The 22,134-nt window shown below is 35.8% G+C and overlaps 1 pseudogene; it reads right to left on the minus strand.

Annotated features, from left to right (window-relative positions):
• Positions 1–19,426: 19,426 nt before the first annotated feature.
• On the minus strand, positions 19,427–21,852 carry LOC138163124 (creatine kinase B-type-like; annotated as a pseudogene).
• Positions 21,853–22,134: the final 282 nt, after the last annotated feature.

Genomic DNA, 22,134 nt, shown 5'->3' on the forward strand with positions numbered 1-22,134 from the left:
TTTTAAGCCATGGAGGGGGAGTTAAGTGAGAATCAAATTTAGAAATGTCTAAATAGGTACCTGATATTCTTACACATTTCACGTATTGAAATAATTCTTTAATTTCTTCTCAGCAGACATATTTCTTTTGATGTATAGACCTATAATCTAAAGACTATTGCTTCAAAGCATTGGTGTTTTGTCCATTATCTTTTATAGTATATTGAGACAAAGTTTAAGAATAATTTCAAACATCTATATGGCCATCTGTTTAAACTGAGAAATAAGTTATTTGGAAACAAAAGAGAAAATGAACTGGCATGTATATTTGGTAGTTATTTGAATATATGCATATATGTATACAGGCATAAACACATATATATATATAGAGAGAGAGAGAGTTCATCTGTATCTGTACACATGTATACACACATACATGCTGAATTTATGAATCATGGTACTGCAAAAAATCTTAAAACACTGGACATTTCTTATTTATTCTGATTTGTAGTTCACAAGTTTTTTTCTTTAGCAGTCTTAAAATGTAATGCAATGAAGAAATAGCTAACTTCATATTTGGGATAATACTACTAAATGACTTATCAGAAGATATTTCTTCTTCAGTGTGCTTATAGAGACCAAACATAAATCTAGTATTTGTAATCAAATAGTGTTTTCACATAGTAATTTTGCTTTAGGTTATCGAAGAAAAAATTTTATTTTCTTAAATTCTTAAAATTGTCTGTGGAAATTCAGGCATCTAGGTGAGATTGACTGATACAGAAGCCAATAAACCCTATAGCATATAATGAATTTTATTTTGAAATTCTTTATAATTTTAATTCCTTTGAAAGGAGAAAATAGTTCATAATACTGTATTGGCTTAAAAATGATACTCTATATTCCATTCAGTGCTTTAATGATTCCACTGTAACTTTTGTTCATAATTTCTTACTTAAATTGATACACCTTCCTTTTTCCTCAATCAATAAATATTCCATATATATGTGAATATGTGTATATACATATGTGCCTATAATGAACTTATATGATATATATGTGTATTTATAAACATCCCTTTTTCAGAATTTATTTATTTATTTTTAGTTTTCAACATTCATTTCCACAAGATTTTGAGTTTCAAAATTTCTCTTCATCACTCCCCTAACCCCCATCCCATACTGATTATTCCTTGCCCCAGTCTGTCCCCTCATGTATCCTCTCCATCCCTCTCCTTACTCCCTTTCCCATTACTTTCTTGTTGGGCAAGATGGATTTCTATACATTGCCTATGTATCTTATTTTTCAGTTGCATGTAACAAGAAATATATCAATTTTTTTAACATTTGTTTTTTTTAAATTTTGAATTCTAGATTCTCTTCCTTCTTCCCTCCTCACATAAAGGTTACACATGAATAGTTATACAAAACATTTCCATAGTAGTCATGTTGTGAAAGATTAACTATATTTCCTTCCATCCTATCCCACCCCCCATTTGTTCTATTTTCTTCTTTGACGCTTTCCCTTCTCAAAAGGATTTGCTTCTGACTACCCCTTCCCTCAGTCTGCCTTCCCTTCTATCATCCCCTGCTCTTATCCTCTTCTCCCCCCCTTTCCTGTAGGGTAAGATGCCCAATTGAGTGTGTATTAAACATTTATTTTAATGCATATACATGGACATACAAAAAGTAAATAAAGAATCAAAACTGAATAAAAATTTACTTTTGTCCTGAGAGTGACATGTTAAATCCTTAGTCTTATTTCTCCTCTCCTCTACATTTTTATATTCTCTAGCTAGATATTAGTCATCCACAAGGTTACTAAAAGCAACAACATTAGATGTAACATAGTTATATTAGAGATAGAGAGGATATGATAATAGAAATAGTATTGGACCTAGAATCAGAAGGTTTGAGTTTGTATTCTGGCTTTGACATTTATTAGCTATATGATGCATGAATGACATTTTTGAACTTCTGGCAAGTGACAAGTTAGGAAAATGTAGTTTAAATTCCTTTTATTGTTAGTTACTTCATAACTAATTTGAGAGGAAAATACAAACAGTAGAAAGTAGTGTAAATGTATTAGGGAAAAGATATCTAGCCCTGTAACTTAGGTAATGATACAAAGAATGGTCTATTTTGTTTTTGAAATCTGCCTCATTCGTAGACTTTTCTCATTTTTTTCAAAGGTATATATGATACTTCAGACTAAAACTTTAGAAAAGTAGGAAATAAGTGAATACAATTAGGGTAGAATGAAGAGAGGGCATACTTCCGGTGGAGGAAAAGGGAGTATATTTGGGAAGAATCCTGAGAAAAAAATATGGCACAAACTATTGCCACAGTCATGACCATATCCTGTCCCTATAAATTTCCAACCAGAAGAGCCCATATTCACACAAAGGGAAAAGTGGAAGAAAGCAACTGAGAGAGTAAGGGCACCCTCCAGGATATAGCATTTCTGCCGTGGCTTCTCTAATATGGAGAAGATGATATATCTCATCATAAATGCATGATCTCATTGTTCTGGTTACTTCCTGTAACAATGAAGACTCATAGTCATCATTGTTCTTGATCCTGTGAACTTTTGTCCATATCCAACCATAAATTCTTCAAAGGAGGTATGTCCAATGTTCTGGATATGTTTTTCTCTATCTTTAACATCCCATGGGAAGTAGTTCAGTAACTGGGCTGCCCACCTCTTTTTAGTTCTTTTCATTACCTACATGACTTCTTTCATGCAAGCCATATTTTAAAATATGAGATAGTCCTCTTCTGCTCACCATACATCTCCCCAATGAACTTCAGGCTTCCTATAATTTTGATTCTTCAGAGACTGTGGTATCTGTAGCTATATATTATCACAAAAAAAAGTGTACCAGTGATAGAGAGGTAGATTTTTAAATCAAGGAGTACCTTGCTATACTGAAAGTACTATGAAAAGTTCCTAAAACAATACAATTTTCAATTTTATTTCTTTTGTAATTATATGAATAGCTTATTGACCATCTGGCATCTCAGTCCATTTGTTGATAGATCAGCTGAAAAGGATTATCTATTCAACAGTTCTTCATAATCTGAAAATAGACGCTCTTCATCTAATTGATTTGTCCAGTATTTATTTTCAATTTTTTTAATTAAGGAAAAAAATGTATTTTCTCTGTGCCACCTATTGATCCCATTGAAGAACAAAAGAAAAAAGATAACTGCTAAAACAAATATACCTAATCAAATAAGACAAATTCCCCCATTGGCCATGTCTAAATACATGTCTCACTCTAGATGCTGAATTCATCCTTTTTGTCACATGATGGGTACACTTTTCGTCATCTGTACCCTCAAACTACAATTGGTCTCTACAGTGTTCCAAGTTCATAAGTTTTTAAGATTTTTGTCTTTACTATCTAGTTGTTATTTTATAAATTGTTCCCCTGGTTCTATTCACTTCATTCTGCATTGGTTCTTATATACCTTCACAGGATTCTCTGAAACTGCTCCTTTTGTCATTTTCATAGCACAATAGTATTCAATCACTTTCATATTGTATAATCGCTTTATTCATTCCCTAGTTTATGAGGATTTCAATTTTTGTGTAATTGCCACTATATTAAGAATAAAGATTCTGTAAATATTTATGTGCATATGAATCATGTTTCTCTTTCTTTATATCTTTGTGCTATGTGCTCAATAGTGGCAACATTGGGCAAAATGATATTGAAGGCTTAATGACTTTAGGGGCATAGTTCCTAATAGGTGGATAATTTCACAGATCCACAGTGACTAAATGTGCCTGTTTTCTGACAGCTTCTCCAACATTTATTTTTCTTTTTGTTAATTTTTCCTATTTGATAGTGTGAGAAAGAACTTCAGAGCTGCTTTCATTTTAATTTCTCTATTCATAATTTGTATCTTTTAAAATATATAATTATTGGGATGGCTAGGTAGAGCAGTGAATAGAGCACCAGCTCTGGAGTCAGGAGGACCTGAGTTCTAATCTGGCCTCAGACACTTGACACACTTACTAGCTATGCGATTTTGGGCAAGTCACAACCCCAATTGCCCTCCAAACATATATATAAAATCATTAATAACTTGTTTTCTTTCCCTTGAGAATATTTACTTTATTAATAACATTTTCTAAATATATAAATTAATTCTCAGGTTGTTTCATTTGTATTGAACTGGATAAGTAAATTAATTTAGGTAATATTTCCATTTTTACTACATTAGTTCTGGTTACTCCTTATCAATTAATTTCTTCAAATTAGGACTATTTTTATTTTCATAAAAAGTGCTTTGTACTTCTATACATATAACATTTGTCAGACTGAGTCCCAAGGATTCTTACATTATGCAGTTACTTCAAATTGAATTTATTTTTCTCTTCTTGCTAGGTTTTTTTTTTGTTAATATAAAGAAATACCAGCTTTGTTTTAAACATTATTTACCCTATGTTATTGTGAAGACCTTTAATTTATACATATTATATAAAATACTGGCTTGTGGATTAACATAGATAATCCTCAATAGAATTAGAAAAGATAAATTTATTCATTTTTAAAAGTATGTTAATATTTTATAACATTTAAATTTTTCCCTTTTAGTTATTTGATTATGTGATTTTTATCATTGTTAGTGTGATCTCTTATATTGTTTTTCTCCAAATATTATTTAAACCCAGTTGTTTTAGTATAAATTCAACATATTAATAGTTGACAATATTTTTACATGTTTCTCTAGTATCTTTGCTATTATTTTATTTAAAATGTTAAATCATTATTTACAAATGTTAAGCTAAACATTCCTTTCTCTGATTAGTCTGTCCCTTTTTGAAAATTGAGGGTATAATTATATCATAGGAAGTATTTATTAGGACTTCTTATTTTGCTAATTTCCCAAGAGTTTCCAAATTTTTTGATTGAATGGCTTTTTAATGTTTTAAATAATTCTTTTTTGTATCGATCTAGATTTAGATTTTTACCACTTTGGGAGACTAGTTATAACTTGTTCATTTTCCCCCCTCATATTACTTTATGTAAACCCCACATTTCTTATGCTGTTCAGCATTATTTTTATTTGCAAACATTCATCCATTTCATTAAAATTTTCAGATTTATTGGCACATAATTGTGCAAAATTGTTTCAAACAATTTCCCTTATTTCTTTTTAATTTCTTATGGATTCTCCTTTTGCATTTTTGATACTAGTAGATTTATTTCCTTCTGTATCTACTTAGTTTATGGATAAATTATTTTGGTTGCAAGTCTGTATCTTTAGCCTTTTGGATGGTCACATCACAAGCTCTCTGCTCAACGAAGACTTTAGCTACTAAATCTTGCATAACACCATAACTTGGCACTTGAACTATTTTTGGCTGCTTGCAGTGTTTTTCCTTTACAAAAGATATACTACATATTATATATAGTTTTAGAGAATTATTTAAAGAATTAAAAGATTAAGTGATCTGCCTGAGATCACAGAGACAGTGAGGCAGGTAGCTGGCACAAGGGATAAAGTGCCAAGCCAGGATTCAGGAAGCTCTGAATTCAAATATAGCCTCATACACTACTTACTAGCTATGGGACCCTGGGCAAGTCACCTAACCATGTTTGCCTCAGTTTCCTCATCTCTAAAATGAGGTGGAGAAGGAAATGGCAAATCACTTCAATATCTTTTCCAAGAAAACCCTCAATGGTATCACAAAGAATCAGACACAACTGAAAAAATGACTGAATGCCACCACATAGGCAGTATGGTTCAGACCAGGAACTTTTTCCTGATTTGAGGCCAGCTCTCTATCTCAATCTATAACAATCCTTTGTCTTAGGAAATTTGTTATTAATATTGAATCAGGGCTTCACTTTTAAAATGATGAATATATTTGTGAGGCCTTCCAAGTGTATATGTATATATATATATATATATATATATATATATATATATATATATATACACACACATAGATGGTTTGTGTGTGCATATGTGTGTGTATATATATATATGCATATATAATGCATCCTCTTTCTAAAAATGTTTTACATGTATGTTCAATACTGTGGAAGCATTAAATCTACCACAATGCCAAATATAACCAGTTCCTTTGTTTTGCTATCATGTGTATGTTTTCTTCTTTTCTTGTTTTGTTTTGTTTTTTCTCTGTCTCACAAACTTAAATGGCCTAAACAACATTGGAAATGATAAGCAATTCACAGCTCCATTTGTAACAAAAATAAAAATATGTAAGTAAATTCAATTACTACATGTGAAATTATTCCCTGAATTAACTTTCAGATTTAATGAAACAAACATAAAAGTTTTCTGAGCAAATCAAGTTAGTGTCTACTACATGTTTCTGTCCTTAAACAGAAGGACTTGCAGCTATAATGTTGGCTTAAAACCGAACAAAAATTAGATATTCATTTTCTCTAAGTTTTGTGCTCCCACACTCCCTGAAGAAAATATTTTCCATGGCTTAAATTTTTATGTGAATGTAACCTTTCCATTCAGTAACAAGAATGACTTTTTAAAATAATATACAGAACACCCTAAGTTCAAAAGAAGCTAAACTTTTACTTAGCAATGCAGGGATAACAAAGAGAAGTGGAATGTGAGAGCCAAGAAAGACAGGCTGGAAGGTGGGAGGGTGAGAAGTGGGAAGGTGGGAAAGAGGGAAGGAAGGAATGAAGGAAGAGAGGAAGGAAGGAAGGAAGGAAGGAAGGAAGGAAGGAAGGAAGGAAGGAAGGAAGGAAGGAAGGGAGGAAGGAAGGAAGGAAGGAAGTGAGGAAGGAAGAAGGAAGGAAGGAAGGAAGGAAGGAAGGAAGGAAGGAAGGAAGGAAGGAAGGAAGGAAGGAAGGAAGGAAGGAAAAGATTGAGAGTAGGGCAGAAGTGGGGGAATTCTTTTACTAAGTATGTATCAGGCACTGTATTAATTGCTATACAAATACAATCTCATTTGAGACTCACAACTCCTCTGGGAGAATGGTGCTATCAATTCCACTTTACAGCTTAGAAAACTGAGGCAGATTGAATTTATATGACTTGCACAGGTTCACAAAGGTAGTATCTTAGGCCAAATTTGTATTCAGGTTTTCCTCACTCCATTTTCTTCATTGCATGAACTAGCTGAATTAATAGCCACAGTCTACCTTTCTAAGTTTACTTTGAGACTTTTCTTCCCATACTCTCCATTTGAATAAAAAAAAATCTACTTATTGCTCCCCAAAGATGAAATTCCTCCTTCCATCTCAGTGCTTTCATGCAAGAGCATGATCCCTCTTCTTTTCGCCTCATGCCTATAATGAACTCTCCTCATACCTGCTTCACAGAAGTGAGCTTCATTAAAAGCTTGCATTGGGTTCCACTTTAATGGAAATTCTTTTTTGATCCATCAACTCCTCACCAATCCATATTTAAGTGTTTTATCTTATATAATCTTAGAATTATATGAATGGATGGATGAAAAACTTTATTGGGGTACATTTTCTATTAGTAGAATGTTAGCTTCTTTAGTGTAGGAACTACTCTTTGTGTCAATCTATCTACCCCAGTCCTTACTAGAATGACTTATTTGCACATGGCAGTGAGTACCTTAGACATAAATATTTGCTGAACTGAATGCTGAGTCTGAAATGTGACTATTCACTTCAAATATGGGAACAAATAGTGTAAAAAATAACTATAAAGTTAATTTATTTGTTAAGGAGTCACAGAATAATAAATTATATTCTACAATGTAGGGCAAGATTTTTATGAATCCATTGATTTTAAGTCTTAATTATAGTCTCAAAAATCATCAAACCCAATAGTTTCTCAACGAAATTCTGCTAGTCTGGAATTATAAATTTTAGATTTGTTGAATATACTTAGCTATTAACTTTCCATAATTTTAATGCTTTAAAATTTATGAAAAAAAATATTTTAGATAGTTAAGATATCACTAAAAATAATGTACAACTTCCTATAATATAAAGAACACTACTTTTTTTTTTGGAGGGAGGAAGGTAGGGCAATAGGGGTTAAGTGAGTTGCCCAAAATCACATGTTTGGTGTTAAGTGTCTGAGGTAACATTTGAACTCAGGTCCTCTTACCTCTGGGGCTGGGGCTCTATTCTTTGCACCACCTAGCAGCCCCTGAAGCACTACTTTTTTTTTTCATAATCCAAGATTTTTTTATTGTTCTTTTTTTAGTCACTTATGCCATGAATTCATAGGGGATTGTTTCCAACAGCTCAGGTTCCTTGCCATTGGTTCTCACAAAGTGTGCTTCTCTGGGTGGAGCAGGCTGGTGCTCCAGTTGAACCCAAGTGCCTTTTTATTTGGCTTCCTTCTTCTGATCATCTTCCTTTGCCCACTTCAAGAAGCTATCTCTGCTCTTGGAATGCTTAATATGCTCAATACGCACATTAATTCTTTGGGCTAGAATTCTGTCCTTAACCTGTTTGTTTACAGCAATGCCGACAGCATGCGGAGTAATATTATAGACCCTTCCAGTCTTGCCATGTTAACATTTGTGGGGCATTCCTTGATGAACTGTGTCCATACCCTTGATATCTACAATATCACCTTGTATATTCGCATATATGTAGCTAAAGTGACAACATGTTTTCAAAAGGGCCTAGAAAACGTGTATCATGTCTCTCTCCTTTTTCCTTTTGTGTTCGTCATTTTGGCAACTCACTGGAATATGGTGGAGCTGGCAGAAAGCTGGAACACTACTTTTGTAATTGAAAGACCTTGGTTCAAGTCTAGTAAAGAATTTTTTTGTATATCTATAGGCAGTTCATTTAATGTCACTCCATCTTATGAGAGTAATAATATTTCCACTGCCTACCTCAGAGAATTGTAGTGAGGAAATCATGTTGTAAATCTTAAAGAACTATATCAATCATCCTTGCAATCATTAGTAATAGTTGCAGGGAATCATTATTCTTAGTATTGTTAAAGGTATTCTTATTCTTTATTCTTATTACAGAACTAGAAGAACTTTATTGCATTGGGAAGATTATTTATGGAGTATTTATGAAAAGACAGGTACAAGGGGGCAGCCAGGTAGCACAGTAAGAGCACCAGCCCCAGTGTCGGGATGACCTGGGGATCAAATCCAGGCTCAGACACCTAGCACCCACCCAGAAACACCTGGCTGTGTAACCTTGAGCAAGCTACTTAACCCCAATTGCTTAGGGGCATCCAGGTAGCTCAGCAAGTAAGAGCACTGGCTCCAGTATTGGGATGACCTGGATCAAATCTGGGCTCAGATACTCAGCACCACACCCAGAAATACCTGGCCATGTAACCTTGAGCAAGTTAATCAACCCCAATTGCTTAATAATAAAAAAAGACAGGTACACAAATTATACAAGATGGAAAAGCATTAAAAATGGCAACCTAAAAAATGGTAATCCAAACCTATTGGATTATCCATGCCAATTAGATTCACAACAGTTTTATCACATGTTTTATAAATGTCATTATTGTTACCAATGTTTTACCACCATTTTGCTCTGGCATCACTTTTGAAAGGGTATCTTAACATACAGTCATAGCAAAATGGATAAATAAATGCCATTTTAAAAGTTAGATGTTTTTATCAATACAGAATACTACTATTATTATTATAAACAAGTGTTTGAAGCTTGTATAATCGTTTAATATATATTATATTTGTAAACAAAACTGCTGGCAGAATTTTATTTAAAATGGATTGTCGCTAGGATTTCATCCATCCCATTTTATTTGTCCCCTTCTACATGAGTCATTTTCAGGTCCTCTCAACTGTTTGTGCCATCTTCAAACTACCTTTTATTTAACTATTTTTTGTTAATTCCCTTTGTTTTTATTTTGATTATCAAAGTCTTTAGCTACTTTGCAACAATTCCATTTATATGTTTTCTGATTATGATTCTCCTATTTTTGCTTAATCATTAAGCATATATTAACTGGCTCCTTTGTGCCAGACACTGTGCTAGGCACTGAGGACTCAAGTATAATGTGATAAAGTATACCTGTTCTCCTGTTGTAAAGGAGCTTACATTCAAATTCTAATGGGGGAGTGAAAAAGGGGAATACACACACATGCATACGCATATACACATAAACATATATGTGTTGTATATGTATGTGGGTGGGTATATATATACCCATGTATGTATGTTTATAGGGCAACTATGTGGGCCTAGAGTCAGGAAGACTCATCTTCCTGAGTTTGAATCTGGCCTCAGACACTTACTAGCTGTGTGATCCGGGGTAAGACATTTAATCCTGTTTGCCTCAGTTTCCTCATCTGTAAAATGGACTAGAGAAGGAAATGACACACCATTACAGTTTCTTTACCAATAAAATCCTAAATGGGGTCACAAAGAGTCAACCACAACTGAAATGACTGAACAAGAAGAAGAAAATGTATATGTCTCTGTGTATATGTATAGGTATACATATATACACATATACCCATGCATATATTCATACAAATATACATGTGCATACACATACTTACACAAACATTCATGCACACATGAATGTAAATGTGTATGCATGCGTTTATATGTACACACGTGTATCTATATATTGGGTATATGCATGTGTGTTCATCTGTCCCTATTGTCTCCCCTATTAGAATGAAAACTGCTTGTGAATACTGTTTATTTTATTAAATGTGAACACTCAGTCTTCAGCAAAATTCCCAGCACATAGCATACACTTAATCAATGCTTAATGATTAATGAATGGATGAATAATGGGATTGAGGGGAATGAGAAGTTAATATTTTTTTTTCTTCATGATTTGTGAGGAACCAACTTACTTTCTATGTTTTAGGTCATATGGAGACATTTTCATTTGGACTTAGTTTTACAATGAATCTGTGACGATAAAGCAGATTAGTCTTCAAAAGGTTGTGTATTTCAGAAATATTTTATGTTTTCCTTAAATTCTCTGTATGTCTTTTAATTGTATCAATCATCTAAAAAGCTTTAGTTTACATTCCATTCAGTAATATGACTTAAATACCAGAGAAAAACTTTATTCCTCTATTAAAGAAATATGAATACTATTTTGGTTATAAAATGCATGATTAGGATAAAACCTGAGCTCCTCATGTGTGTATTTCAAATGCTTAAGTCTACAAATGAGTTAGATACATTGATCTCATTACATGATGTTTGAAGTTCCTATAATTTAGAGAATGAAAAGATCTTTCAATGTGTTACTATTTTTGCTTAATTACTATTACGTGGCTTACTTCCATATCCAAACATTCTATAGAATACCCATATCTACCATCAGTGTTAGGCTTTGTTTTTTTACGTTGAAGAAATGCATTTAACAAAACTATGAGAAATTTGAAGTGTATGCAAAGATGAACCTTAATGCTGAAGAGGGGGATAATAAGGCTTTGTATAACAATATATGGGACAAGAATGATCATGATCCCCCATTTAAAGTAGCCTTTATGTTCTTAGATCCTCATTTAATAATTCAAGCAGGTCTAAATGACCTTATTCTTAATCTAAACTTACCTTAAAAATCAAGTTTGAATTTTTATTATCTTGACTTAAAGGAAGTAATTATCTGAAGGAGGATATCAAAATATATTTTAAAACATAAGCTCCTTTCAGAAAGCATTGTGTATGGAAAGTACTTTTGGTTTATCCATTATAAAATTAAAGTATGTGTATGTACATGTATGTATACATACATACACACACACATATATGTGTGTGTGAATATGTGTGATTGTGGGTATATGTGTATATGTGATCATTCGTGCTTAGACCAGAAAAAAGTTTACCACAACTGTACATTAAACTTTATTAGATGAAAATTATCAAGGGACAAGAACAAATTGATATAGGGATCCTTTATCTAAAAAAAAAAAACAAGAAAACATGAATTTCAAAGAATCACTGAGACAAAAATTAAAACAGGGATATTTTTGGATTCTCAAATAAGGGAAATAAAAAAAAAACAACATTTAAAGGACAGCTAGATAAAGTTCAAGGAACCTCATGAAAATTATCAAGAAATTACTTATGATCTTCTTGAACCTATACTTGTGCAATTTAACATATAACATATATAAGAAACTCCACTGTTTCTCTTTTTCTCCCCTAGTCAGTCAATTTCATCATAAATACATCATAAAGGCTTTTCTCCATAATAAGAGGCAGCTAGAAGTAAAATCTGGCCTCAGACACTTACTAGCTATGGCCATGGGCAAGTCACTTAACCCTGTTTACTTCTGTTTCCTCGCCTGTGAAAATAAGCTGGAGAAGGAAATGACGAACAAATCCTGTATCTTTACAAAGAAAACCCCACATGGAATCATGAAGAGGTGGACATGGCTGAAACAAATTACCAACAACAACAGCCATAATAAGACATTCCCCAACCAGAAAATCTCCTGAGGGGGAAAAATGTAGTAGAATTTAAGGGATTGAATGTGAGGTGCAGAAAAAGGATTGAAAATGACTGGTGAGGTGACAGTCTTTCAAATCAAAAGAATGTTGGTTTCTTTAATTATGGCTTAGGCATTGAAAATCATCTGAATTTTTCAGTTGGGAGTTAGATGGAAGTTTGGAGATAATCAGGATCATAACATGATAATTTGCAAGTATTAGTTCGTTCTTTTGGTGACAGCCTTGGGACCAGGTGGCACATGAAGCAAGATTCAAGTACCTGAAGAGCTGTAGACTATGAATTAGACTTGTTTTATTTGGCCTTAAAGAGAAGAATGAGTAGATGGTGGCACAGAAGCACGAAAACTCCAGAGCACTCCCCCCATAACCACATATAAATACCTATAAAATATGACACTAACAAATTTTAGAGGTACAGAATCCACAAAGTGACAGAGAGAAACAAACCTCTCACTGAAGGCAGCCCAGTAGGTGGACAGGAAGGGTCCATTGCAGTGTTCTGGGAGCAGAACCCAGCCGGAGTGAAAACGTGGTTTCAGCCTCAGGGTCACCACAACCAGCAGCAGCTGGAGGGAATTCAGGAGAGGGGATCACCAGCAGCTGTGGTGGTTTCCAGAATTATCAACCCATAAATGCCAAAGGCAAAGTAAAAGGTCAGTGTGGATTTTGGGAAAGGGGGTCTGAGAATGCAGTCTGGCCTCTTCACCCTGGGCAAAAAGCAGCTGAGGTACAGCAGCAACCACCCTGTGGCCACTTCAGAGCTCCTGGTCTGCAGATTGTAGGAGGACCAAGCAAGCATTTTGAGAGGTAATTGTTCTTGCCTTAACCTGCTTGGATCTAGATCACTTCTTGGATGGAGGTCCTGGGGTGTGTGGCCAAGTGCCAGAGCCTGTGGAAGCTTCAGATAGGGCACCCAACTAATAGCTCTGACAGCAGCAAAAACCCAGCTATTTGGGACAAAGCTCTCCTCTCTAGAAGCAGAGTTCTACTGTTGCATAAAGCTCAAATGTCAAGTAATTGAGTGGCAACATGAGCAAGCCAAGAAGCACAGCAAGCACAGCAGTCAAACCTTAGATTCCTATTTTTTGGGAAAAAAGGATCAAAGCATTGAACAGGAGGAAGACAGCGAGGTCAGAACTCCTGCATCAAAAGATTCCAATAAAAATATGAACTGCTTACTGGTCATAAAATAGCTTAATAAGGATTTTGAAAACCAAATAAGAGAAGTGGAGGAAAAATTGGGGATAAAAATGTGAATGATGTGAGAAAATCATGAAAAGAGAGTCAACAACCTGATTGAACAAAAATAACATCTTAAAAAATAGACTAACTTAAATGGTAAAAGATGCTCAAAAAGCCAATGAGGAGAAGAATGCCTTAAAAAGCTGAATTTGCCAGATGGAAAAACAGTTTCAAAAGCTCACTGAAGAGAATACTTCCTTCAGAATTAGATTGGCACAAATGGAAGTTAGTGACTTTATGAGAAATCAAGATACTCTTAAACAGATCCAAACAAATGAAAAAATAGAAGGCAATGTGAAATATGTTACTGGAAAAACCACTGACCTGGAAAATAGACCCAGGAGAGATAATTTTAAAAATATTGGACTACTTGAAAGCCATAATCAAAAAAAGAACCTAGAAATAATCCTTCAAGAAATGCTTCAGGAAAATTGCCCTGACATTTTTAGAACCAGAGGGCAAAATAGATGTTGAAAGAATCTTGTAAAAGATCCCAAAAAGGAAACTCCTAAGAATGTTATAGCTAGGTTCCAGAGTTCCCGGATCAAGGAGAAAATATTACAAGCATCCAGGAAGAAACAATTTGAATGTTTTGGAAACATGATCAGGATAACACAAGATCTAGCAGCTTCTACCTTAAGGGATCAAAGGGCTTGGAATATGATATTCTGGAGGTAAAAGGATCTAGGATTAAAACCAAGAATCAACTACCAAGAAAAACTGAGTATCATGTTTCAGGAGAAATCATGGACATTCAATGAAATAGGGGACTTTCAAACATCCTTGATGAAAAAAAATCAGAGTTGAACAGAAAATTTGAAATTCAAATACAAGAAGTATGAGAAGGTAAACAGGAAAAATAAATCATAAGGAACTTATCAAAGTTGAAGTATTCATATTCCTACATGGAAAAGGATAATTGTAGCTTATGAAACTTGTCTCTGTATGAGGACAGTTGAAGGGAATATATATATATGTATACATATATATATATACACACACACAAATACATATATGTCTATATGGAAGGGTATATGGGCATATGAATACATATGTGAGTATGTGTATATATGTGTACAGGTATACATAGACAGAGGGCACAGGATCAATTGAATAGGAAGGGATGATACTTAAATTGTGAAATTCAGAGGTGATAGAGGAATATAATGATATGTAATGGGGAAAGACAGAATAGGGTAAATTACCTCATATAGAAGAGGCAAGGGAAAACTGTAACAATGGAGGGGAAGAAAGGGAAGGCAAAAGGGAATGTGTCAATCTTACTTTCATTGAATTTGGCTTAGGGAGGGAATGACATACACACTAAATAGGGTATCTCACCCTATAGGAGTGTAGGGGGGAAGGGAATGAGAGGGGGGATGATGGAGGGGAGGGCAGGTTGGGGGAAAGTAGTTAGAAGCACACACTTTTGAAAAGGGACAGGGTCAAAGTAGAGAACAGAAAAAGTGGGAGGAGGGATAGGATAGAGGGAAATATGTCTTTCACAATATGTCCACTATGGAAATGTTTTGTATAGCTACACATGTACATACAACCTATATTAAATTGCTTATCTTCCCAGTAAGGGTGGGTGATGAGGGAGGAAGGGAAAGAATCTGGAATGCAAAGTTTTAAAATCCAATGTTTAAAAACATATTATTATTATTATTTTTACATGCAACTGGGAAATAAGATATACAGGCACTGGGGTATGAAGATCCATCTTGCCCTACTGGAAAGTAAGATAGGATATGGGGGAGGATATAGGAGAGAGCAGATTGGGGGAGGGGGTATACAGTGATCACACTGTTTTTCGGTGGTGGGTAGGGGAAAAACAGGGAAAAAATTTGTAACTTAAAATCTTGTAGAAATGAATGATGTAAACTAAAAATAAACATAAAATTAATTTTTTTTAAAAGAGAAGAATGAGGAATAGTGGGTGTGAGATACAGAGAGGAATCATCCTCTGGTTATTAATTGGTTTTGGAACATATTGTGCTTTTTTACAACAAGGTACAAAAGAGTAAGAGAATTCAAAGATAAACCATTCACTCTGTGTAACAAATTTTCAGGGGAGGGAGGCCTTATAAGGAAGTTGATTTATCTCCTTAGAGCAGGCCAGCTGGGCAGATAAATCCCAGAATAAGATTAACTGTGAAGGATTATAGAGATTATTGTAAATGAGTGCATTAGTGCTTGAATTTGAGTAAAGATTTTTTTTTTCTCCTCAGAGAGAATGAAGGGATATCTGGTCATCGTGATGGTTACATTTTTATCTATATTTTACATTCTTAGTATAGCTGAATACATTTTGTAGGTATGGTTTTGTTAAATGTGAATTTAGTAAATTGAGCACTATAATGTAGTAAAAAGTTGTTTTGATTCTGACTGAAACATTTGTATTTCAGTCATTGTTTTTTATTCAAATTTATGACAATGACATAATTTGGGATATTGATGGGAAAGACCCCCATCTCCTTGGGATTACAATGAAGATAGAGGCCTAGGATGTCTTTGGTATTAGGAAAACCTAGATGAGGAAATCCCCTCCACTAAGGCAAATTGGGAACTTCTCTTCAATTTATAGTTTTAGAAAGTTGCTTGGAGTCTTGAGGTGTTAAGTGCCTTGCCCAGAATAACACAGTGTGAACCCAGGTTGTCCTGGCTCTCAGGCCAGACCTTTTAGGGTGCAAGGAATTCCATGTATATTTATATCCAAACTGCAATTGAATTTTGGAAAGAGGTAGAAACAGGAAGAATTATACACACTGAATACTATGTAAAGAACATGTGGGATTGTTAGGAGCTAAGAAAGGTAATAAAAGACATGATACTCTCACATTCAAATTCACTTACTTGCTTAGTGGTAGTTCATTTTGCCAGGCAAAGAGGTACATATAAAATGTAACTTCTAATTGTTCTGTTGTCAATTTTCAATAAGATTTTGCTGTGGTTAGTTTTGTATGGTACCCCAGTAAATCAAAGGTCCCTCCTATACCCATTTGGTTTTCACTTTTTCTGGTTCAGAAAAATAACTCAATCCTTTATCTTAAAATTTACTCCAACAGGCCTTGTGGCATGCTCCCTCTACCCCCTCAATGTTGAGCATATTCATGAAGTTTTAACATTTAGAAAATTGTAAAATTGAATCCATTGGAGAAAATGTTTCTGCAAATGGCAATATTTCATTTATTTTAGTGTGGGGACATTTGACTTCCTTGCTTTCTTTTTCCCATCTGAATGAAGTCTTTGGTTGAATAAAATACTCTATCAATCAAATAGAAGCAAATTATAGCCTGACCTAATTGCAACCATTTAAGGCCCTAAAGATTATAAGATACTAGATTTTTTCAGACAATATAAGATAGAGCCATACGTAGTCAAGAAACAACATTGTCAACAATAGAATATGACTAACAGGAAATAACTGTCCTTGAAATCTGACTATTTTAGATTCAGTAACTGAGTGACCAAATTATGAGAGAAAAATAACAACTTTGCAAAAAAAAAATCAAAGCCCCCAAACCTTAAGTGATATGGTGCAAAAAGGGAGCTTTAGGACATTTTGATTTTTATGTGGAGATTATTTATTTATTAAAGGATCATTGGCAGTGTAGTACAGAAAGGAATGCACTAAAATTTATAAAAGAAACAGAAATGGAGAAAAAGTGATACAATACCTAACAACAAAATTGTAATGTCTGATATATGATTTAGAGGCAGAAAAGCATAGTGACAAATATATCAACAGTGTACAAAAGAGAGTACCTAAGACCAGTTCAACACAAGTAAAAATCATTTACTAATTTATAATAATTTGAGTTGCTATCTGTAAGAAATTGGAAATTCAGAAAATTGAATAGGAATGTCAAAGACATGCACTAAAAACAGAAATAGAAGGGGTTAAGTGTAAGGTCTAATTAGCACAGTATATGGAATTAAGGTTTAATTAAAATGCTAATAAAGAATTTTTGGATTTATACTTGACAACAAATGAGAATCACGATATATATGTGGCAGAAAGAGAAAAAAAAAAGCCTGAATTTATCCAGACCCCAGTCCAGTGGCCTCATTTGCTTATATTTCAAGAGCACAAAGTATAACTAAGGTGTTTCCACCATAGAGAATATTGATATAAGGTTCTCCTTTTCATACAATTTACAGGAAGATCCTTCCTAGGAATTAATAAAGGTAAGAGAAAGTTTTCTAGGTGATTTTCTTTTTAGAAGAAATACCTATATAAGAAGGTTTTTATAATCCTGTTGGATTGTAAGAATAAAGGGGTGGCCAGGAGAATAAAAAAGATATCAGTGCAGAGTCACTTTGTCCAAAGGAATGCCTGTTTTTCAAAATGTGGCACCTGTACCACAAGAGAAAGAAAAATCTTCATCAATTTTAAAGAATCCAGATCAATTTTTTAAACATTTTTTTTAAACTTTGATTTATATATTCTTTCTCTTCTTCTGTCCTCACCCATCCCCCCCTGGAAAGACAAACAATTCAATATAGGTTGTATATATGTAGTTATGCAAAACATTTTCAAAGTAGTTCTATTGTGAAAGACTAACTATATTTCGCTCCATCCTATTCCTCCCCCCTGTAATGTAATGCCAAGGAAAGGCAACTTCCAAAGGTTCAAAATACCAGCATAGGTGCTCTCCATTTTATTCAGTGACAAATTAAGAACAGAGAAGATCAAAACATGACATCATTCAAAATACAGCATTTACTAAGTATGATTAAATAAACTCCAAGTACTACCCCACCCCAGGAGCTTACATTCATTCAATCAATTACAAAGTCCCTGTTCTAAATACTCCTCCACCCCTAGGCTATACTTTCATTTAGTCCATCACAAAGCCCCTCTTCTCAAATAGAGATTAGTTTCCAATCATAAGTAAAGTACATTCATTTGTTCAATCATAGAACACAAAAAGGTCAAAAGTTCCCCACCCTTGGATGCAATTGAATCTACCCCAGAGTTACAACAAGTTTAAGCACAGCACTTAATACCCAAATGGAGGTCTTTTCTTCATCTTGACACTAGCCAAGTTCTCAGCAATCTTTGTTCCTGGGGAGACAAAGCTTAGCAAGGCCACAAGATACATTGCCAGTCTCTTCATTAATTCATCCTCTGTCTGCAGAACAGTCCTAGGACCCCTGAAAACATTAGCAAAACCCTCTCCCAGGATTTCTGTAAACCTACAACAAGAAAATCCTTCTTCAGGGCTTCTGAACCAACAGAAAGGTTCCCAGACCCCTGCAACAACAGCACTGTCCTTCACCAGTGGACGGTATTCACTTTCTGTCTGCAGGACAGTCTCAGGAGCTCCTAACCAACAGCCAGGTTCCAGGACTTCTTCAACAACAGGACTGTCTTTCACCAGTGGACAAATCTAGCAAAACAACATCAAAATAGACAGACAAAGTACCAGCAAAACAGCCATGTCTCCTCAGTCCTTGGCAGCTCCAGGGGCAGGTCTTAAAAGTCCAGGGCAATTCAAAGTGGCCCTCAGCAATCCTCTCAGTCTCTCTCTGCCTCCACGAGGGTGCTGCTTTCAAAAAGTTCTTCTGCCTCTCTCTTGTGTCTCTCCAAATCTACATCACCAGCTCCTCCCAGTTCAGGACTCTCTTTTCAAGTCGACAAGTCCATCCCACAGGTGGGATTAACAAGTTCTGTTTTTTAACACAATCAATTTGAAAACCAAGCCAATACAGGGGGATCTTTATATTCCATTACTATCCCACCCTCACACACACTTATTCTATTTTCTACTTTGACCCTGTCCCTTTTTTTTTTTTAGGCCAAAACAATAGTTTATTATTTCAGCATTCAGCAACATCTAAGCCATCAAAAATAAAATTCTTAACACCAAGGATGGAAGGAAGACTTCTCTACAACATGATTAGGTAGGCTTCATCAGGAGCCCCAAAGGGCACCACAGGCAGGAAGGATGGCGGTTATTCATTCATCCAATGAATTAGGAAGCACAGAACTCGGGGTCCCACTGCTCATTTCTGGGCTGGCATAAGGTTACGGATGGACTGGCCTTTCTCCAAACGCTTCTTCATCTCAATGAGTGACTTCACTCCATCCACCACCATCTGCACCAGTTCCACCTCTCAGAAGCCCAGTAGGTCAGCATTGGAAATGTCAAAGACACCACCCACAGCTGCTGTGCTGTAATAGTGATATAATTTAAAGATCCTCCTGTATTGGCTTGGTTTTTGGTTTGATTGTGTTAAAACTCACAGTTTGTGAATCCCACTTGTGGGATGGACTTGTTGATGTGAAAAGAGAGGGCTGAACTGGGAGGAGCTGGTGACATAGATTTGAAGAGACACAAGAGAGAGGCAGAAGAACTTTTTGGAAGCAGCACATTTGGAGGCAGAGAGAGACTGAGAGGATTGCTGAGGGCCACTTTGAATTCCCAGGACTTTTGAGAGCTGCCACCCAGAGCTGCCAAGGACTGAGGAGACATGGCTGTTATGCTGGTACTTTGTCTGTTTTGATGTTGTTTTGCCAGATTTGTCCACTGGTGAAAGACAGTCCTGTTGTTGCAGAAGTTTTGGAACCTTGCTGTTGGTTCAGAGCTCCTGAGACTGTTCTGCAGACAGAGAGTGAATTCTGTCCACCGGTGAAGGAGTTGCTGTTGTTGCAGAGGTCTTGGAACCTTGCTGTTGTTTCAGAGCTACTGAGACTGTTCTGCACACAGAGAGTGAATTCTTGAAGACACTGGCAATGTATCTTTTGGCCTTGCTAGGCTTTGTCTCCCCAGGAACAAAGATTGCTGAGAACTTGCCTCGTGTCAAGATGCAGAAAAGACTTTCATTTTGGTATTAAATGCTGTGCTTAAGCTTGTTGTAACTCTGGGGTAGATTCAATTGCAATCCAAGGGTGGGGAACTTTTGACCTTTTTGTGCTCTGTGATTGAACAAATGAATGTACTTTACTTATGATTGGAAACTAATCTCCATTTGAGAACAGGGGTTTTGTGATGGACTAAATTCATGTACAGCCTAGGGGTGGAGTAGTATTTAGAAGAGGGACTTTGTGATTGATAAAATGAATGTAATGTCCAGGGGTGGGGTAGTACTTGATTAAATCACACTTGGTAAATGCTGTATTTTGAATTATGCTATATGTTTGATTCTCTCTGTTCTTAATTTGTCGCTGAATAAAATGGAGAGCACCTATGCTGCTATTTTGAACCTTGGAAAGTTGCCTTTGCTTGGCATTACATGTGTCCTCACCCTCTGTCCCCCTTTTCTGCAGTCTCAGTCTCTTAAGAACCTCATCAAACTTCTCATGCTTGCCCAGATGGGGAAGTTTAATGTGGACACCTGAACAGAGGCCTGTGCCCAGATTGGAGGGGCATGTTAGGATGTAGCCCAGGTGGGGATTCCACATGAACTCAAAGTTCTTGGATTAAAAAGGGTTCCAATCTGAGTGAGCCCTGTTCAGAAATTGTGAACACCTGCTTCATGTTACCTCCCTTCTGCATGGAGATGAGCCTCAGGTGCTCTTCCTCACTGATCCACACCAGAAAAATCTTGCTGTCATTGTGCCAAATGCCCCTGCCATCAGGCCAGTCTCGGGCCATGCCAGATGCCAAGAGGAGTGGGGAGAAGGGCTTGTCAAAGAGGAAGTGGTCATCGATGAGCTGCTGTTGTTCCTGCTCAGTCATGTTCTTCAAAGCATAGTACTTCCCATTCAGGTCACCTTCCAGTCTGGCCAGAGATTCCACAGACAGCTTCTCTATGGCCCAGTGCTCACATCAGCTACAATGTGGGGGAAGGCAGAATCCTCAGATGCTCTGGCCAATTCGAACACAACTCAGCACACAGTTAGTATCCATATCAACATGGCTCTGCAGGTTGTCAGGGTTAAGGCTTGTAGCCTCTATGTAGGTCCTCAATGATAGGATCAAACAATTCCTTGAGCATGTAGTAGCTCTCTACATCTCCAGCCACACAGCCCACAATCATGATGAATGGGTGCCCTGGATTGTCCACACTGGTCTGGATGACACCATCCAGGGTGAAGCTGGGTGGTGTAGACTTACGGAATTTTTCATAGAGCTTAGGATTCAGCACCTTAGCTATGTGGTTGTTGTGCAAGGAGAGGTTGGGATATTCCCCCCTGGCAGAGAAGCAAGACTTCAGCCTGTTGTGGCTATTGGAGAATGGCATGATGGCAGGAGGTGAGGGCACTCCGAGGGTCATGGAAAGCGAGAAGGTTGGTAGGATGCTGCTGCTATTGCTGCTGCTGCACAGCAATCCCAGGCCACCTAAGCCTGAACTCAGGCACCAAATCTGACCCTGTTCCTTTTTAAAAGTGATTGCTTCTAACTACCTTCTCTCCCAACATGACCTCCCTTCTATCATCCCCTATCTTATCCCTTTTTATCTTATCCCTCCTTTCCTGTAGGGTAAGATACCCAATTAAGTGTATATATTATTCCCTCCTTAAGCCAAATGCAATGTGAGTAAGGTTG

Source organism: Petaurus breviceps, unplaced genomic scaffold, assembly GCF_028583685.1.
Source record: "Petaurus breviceps papuanus isolate PSGF00001 unplaced genomic scaffold, PetGlider_PUasm1.0 187, whole genome shotgun sequence".
NCBI lineage: Eukaryota > Metazoa > Chordata > Mammalia > Diprotodontia > Petauridae > Petaurus > Petaurus breviceps.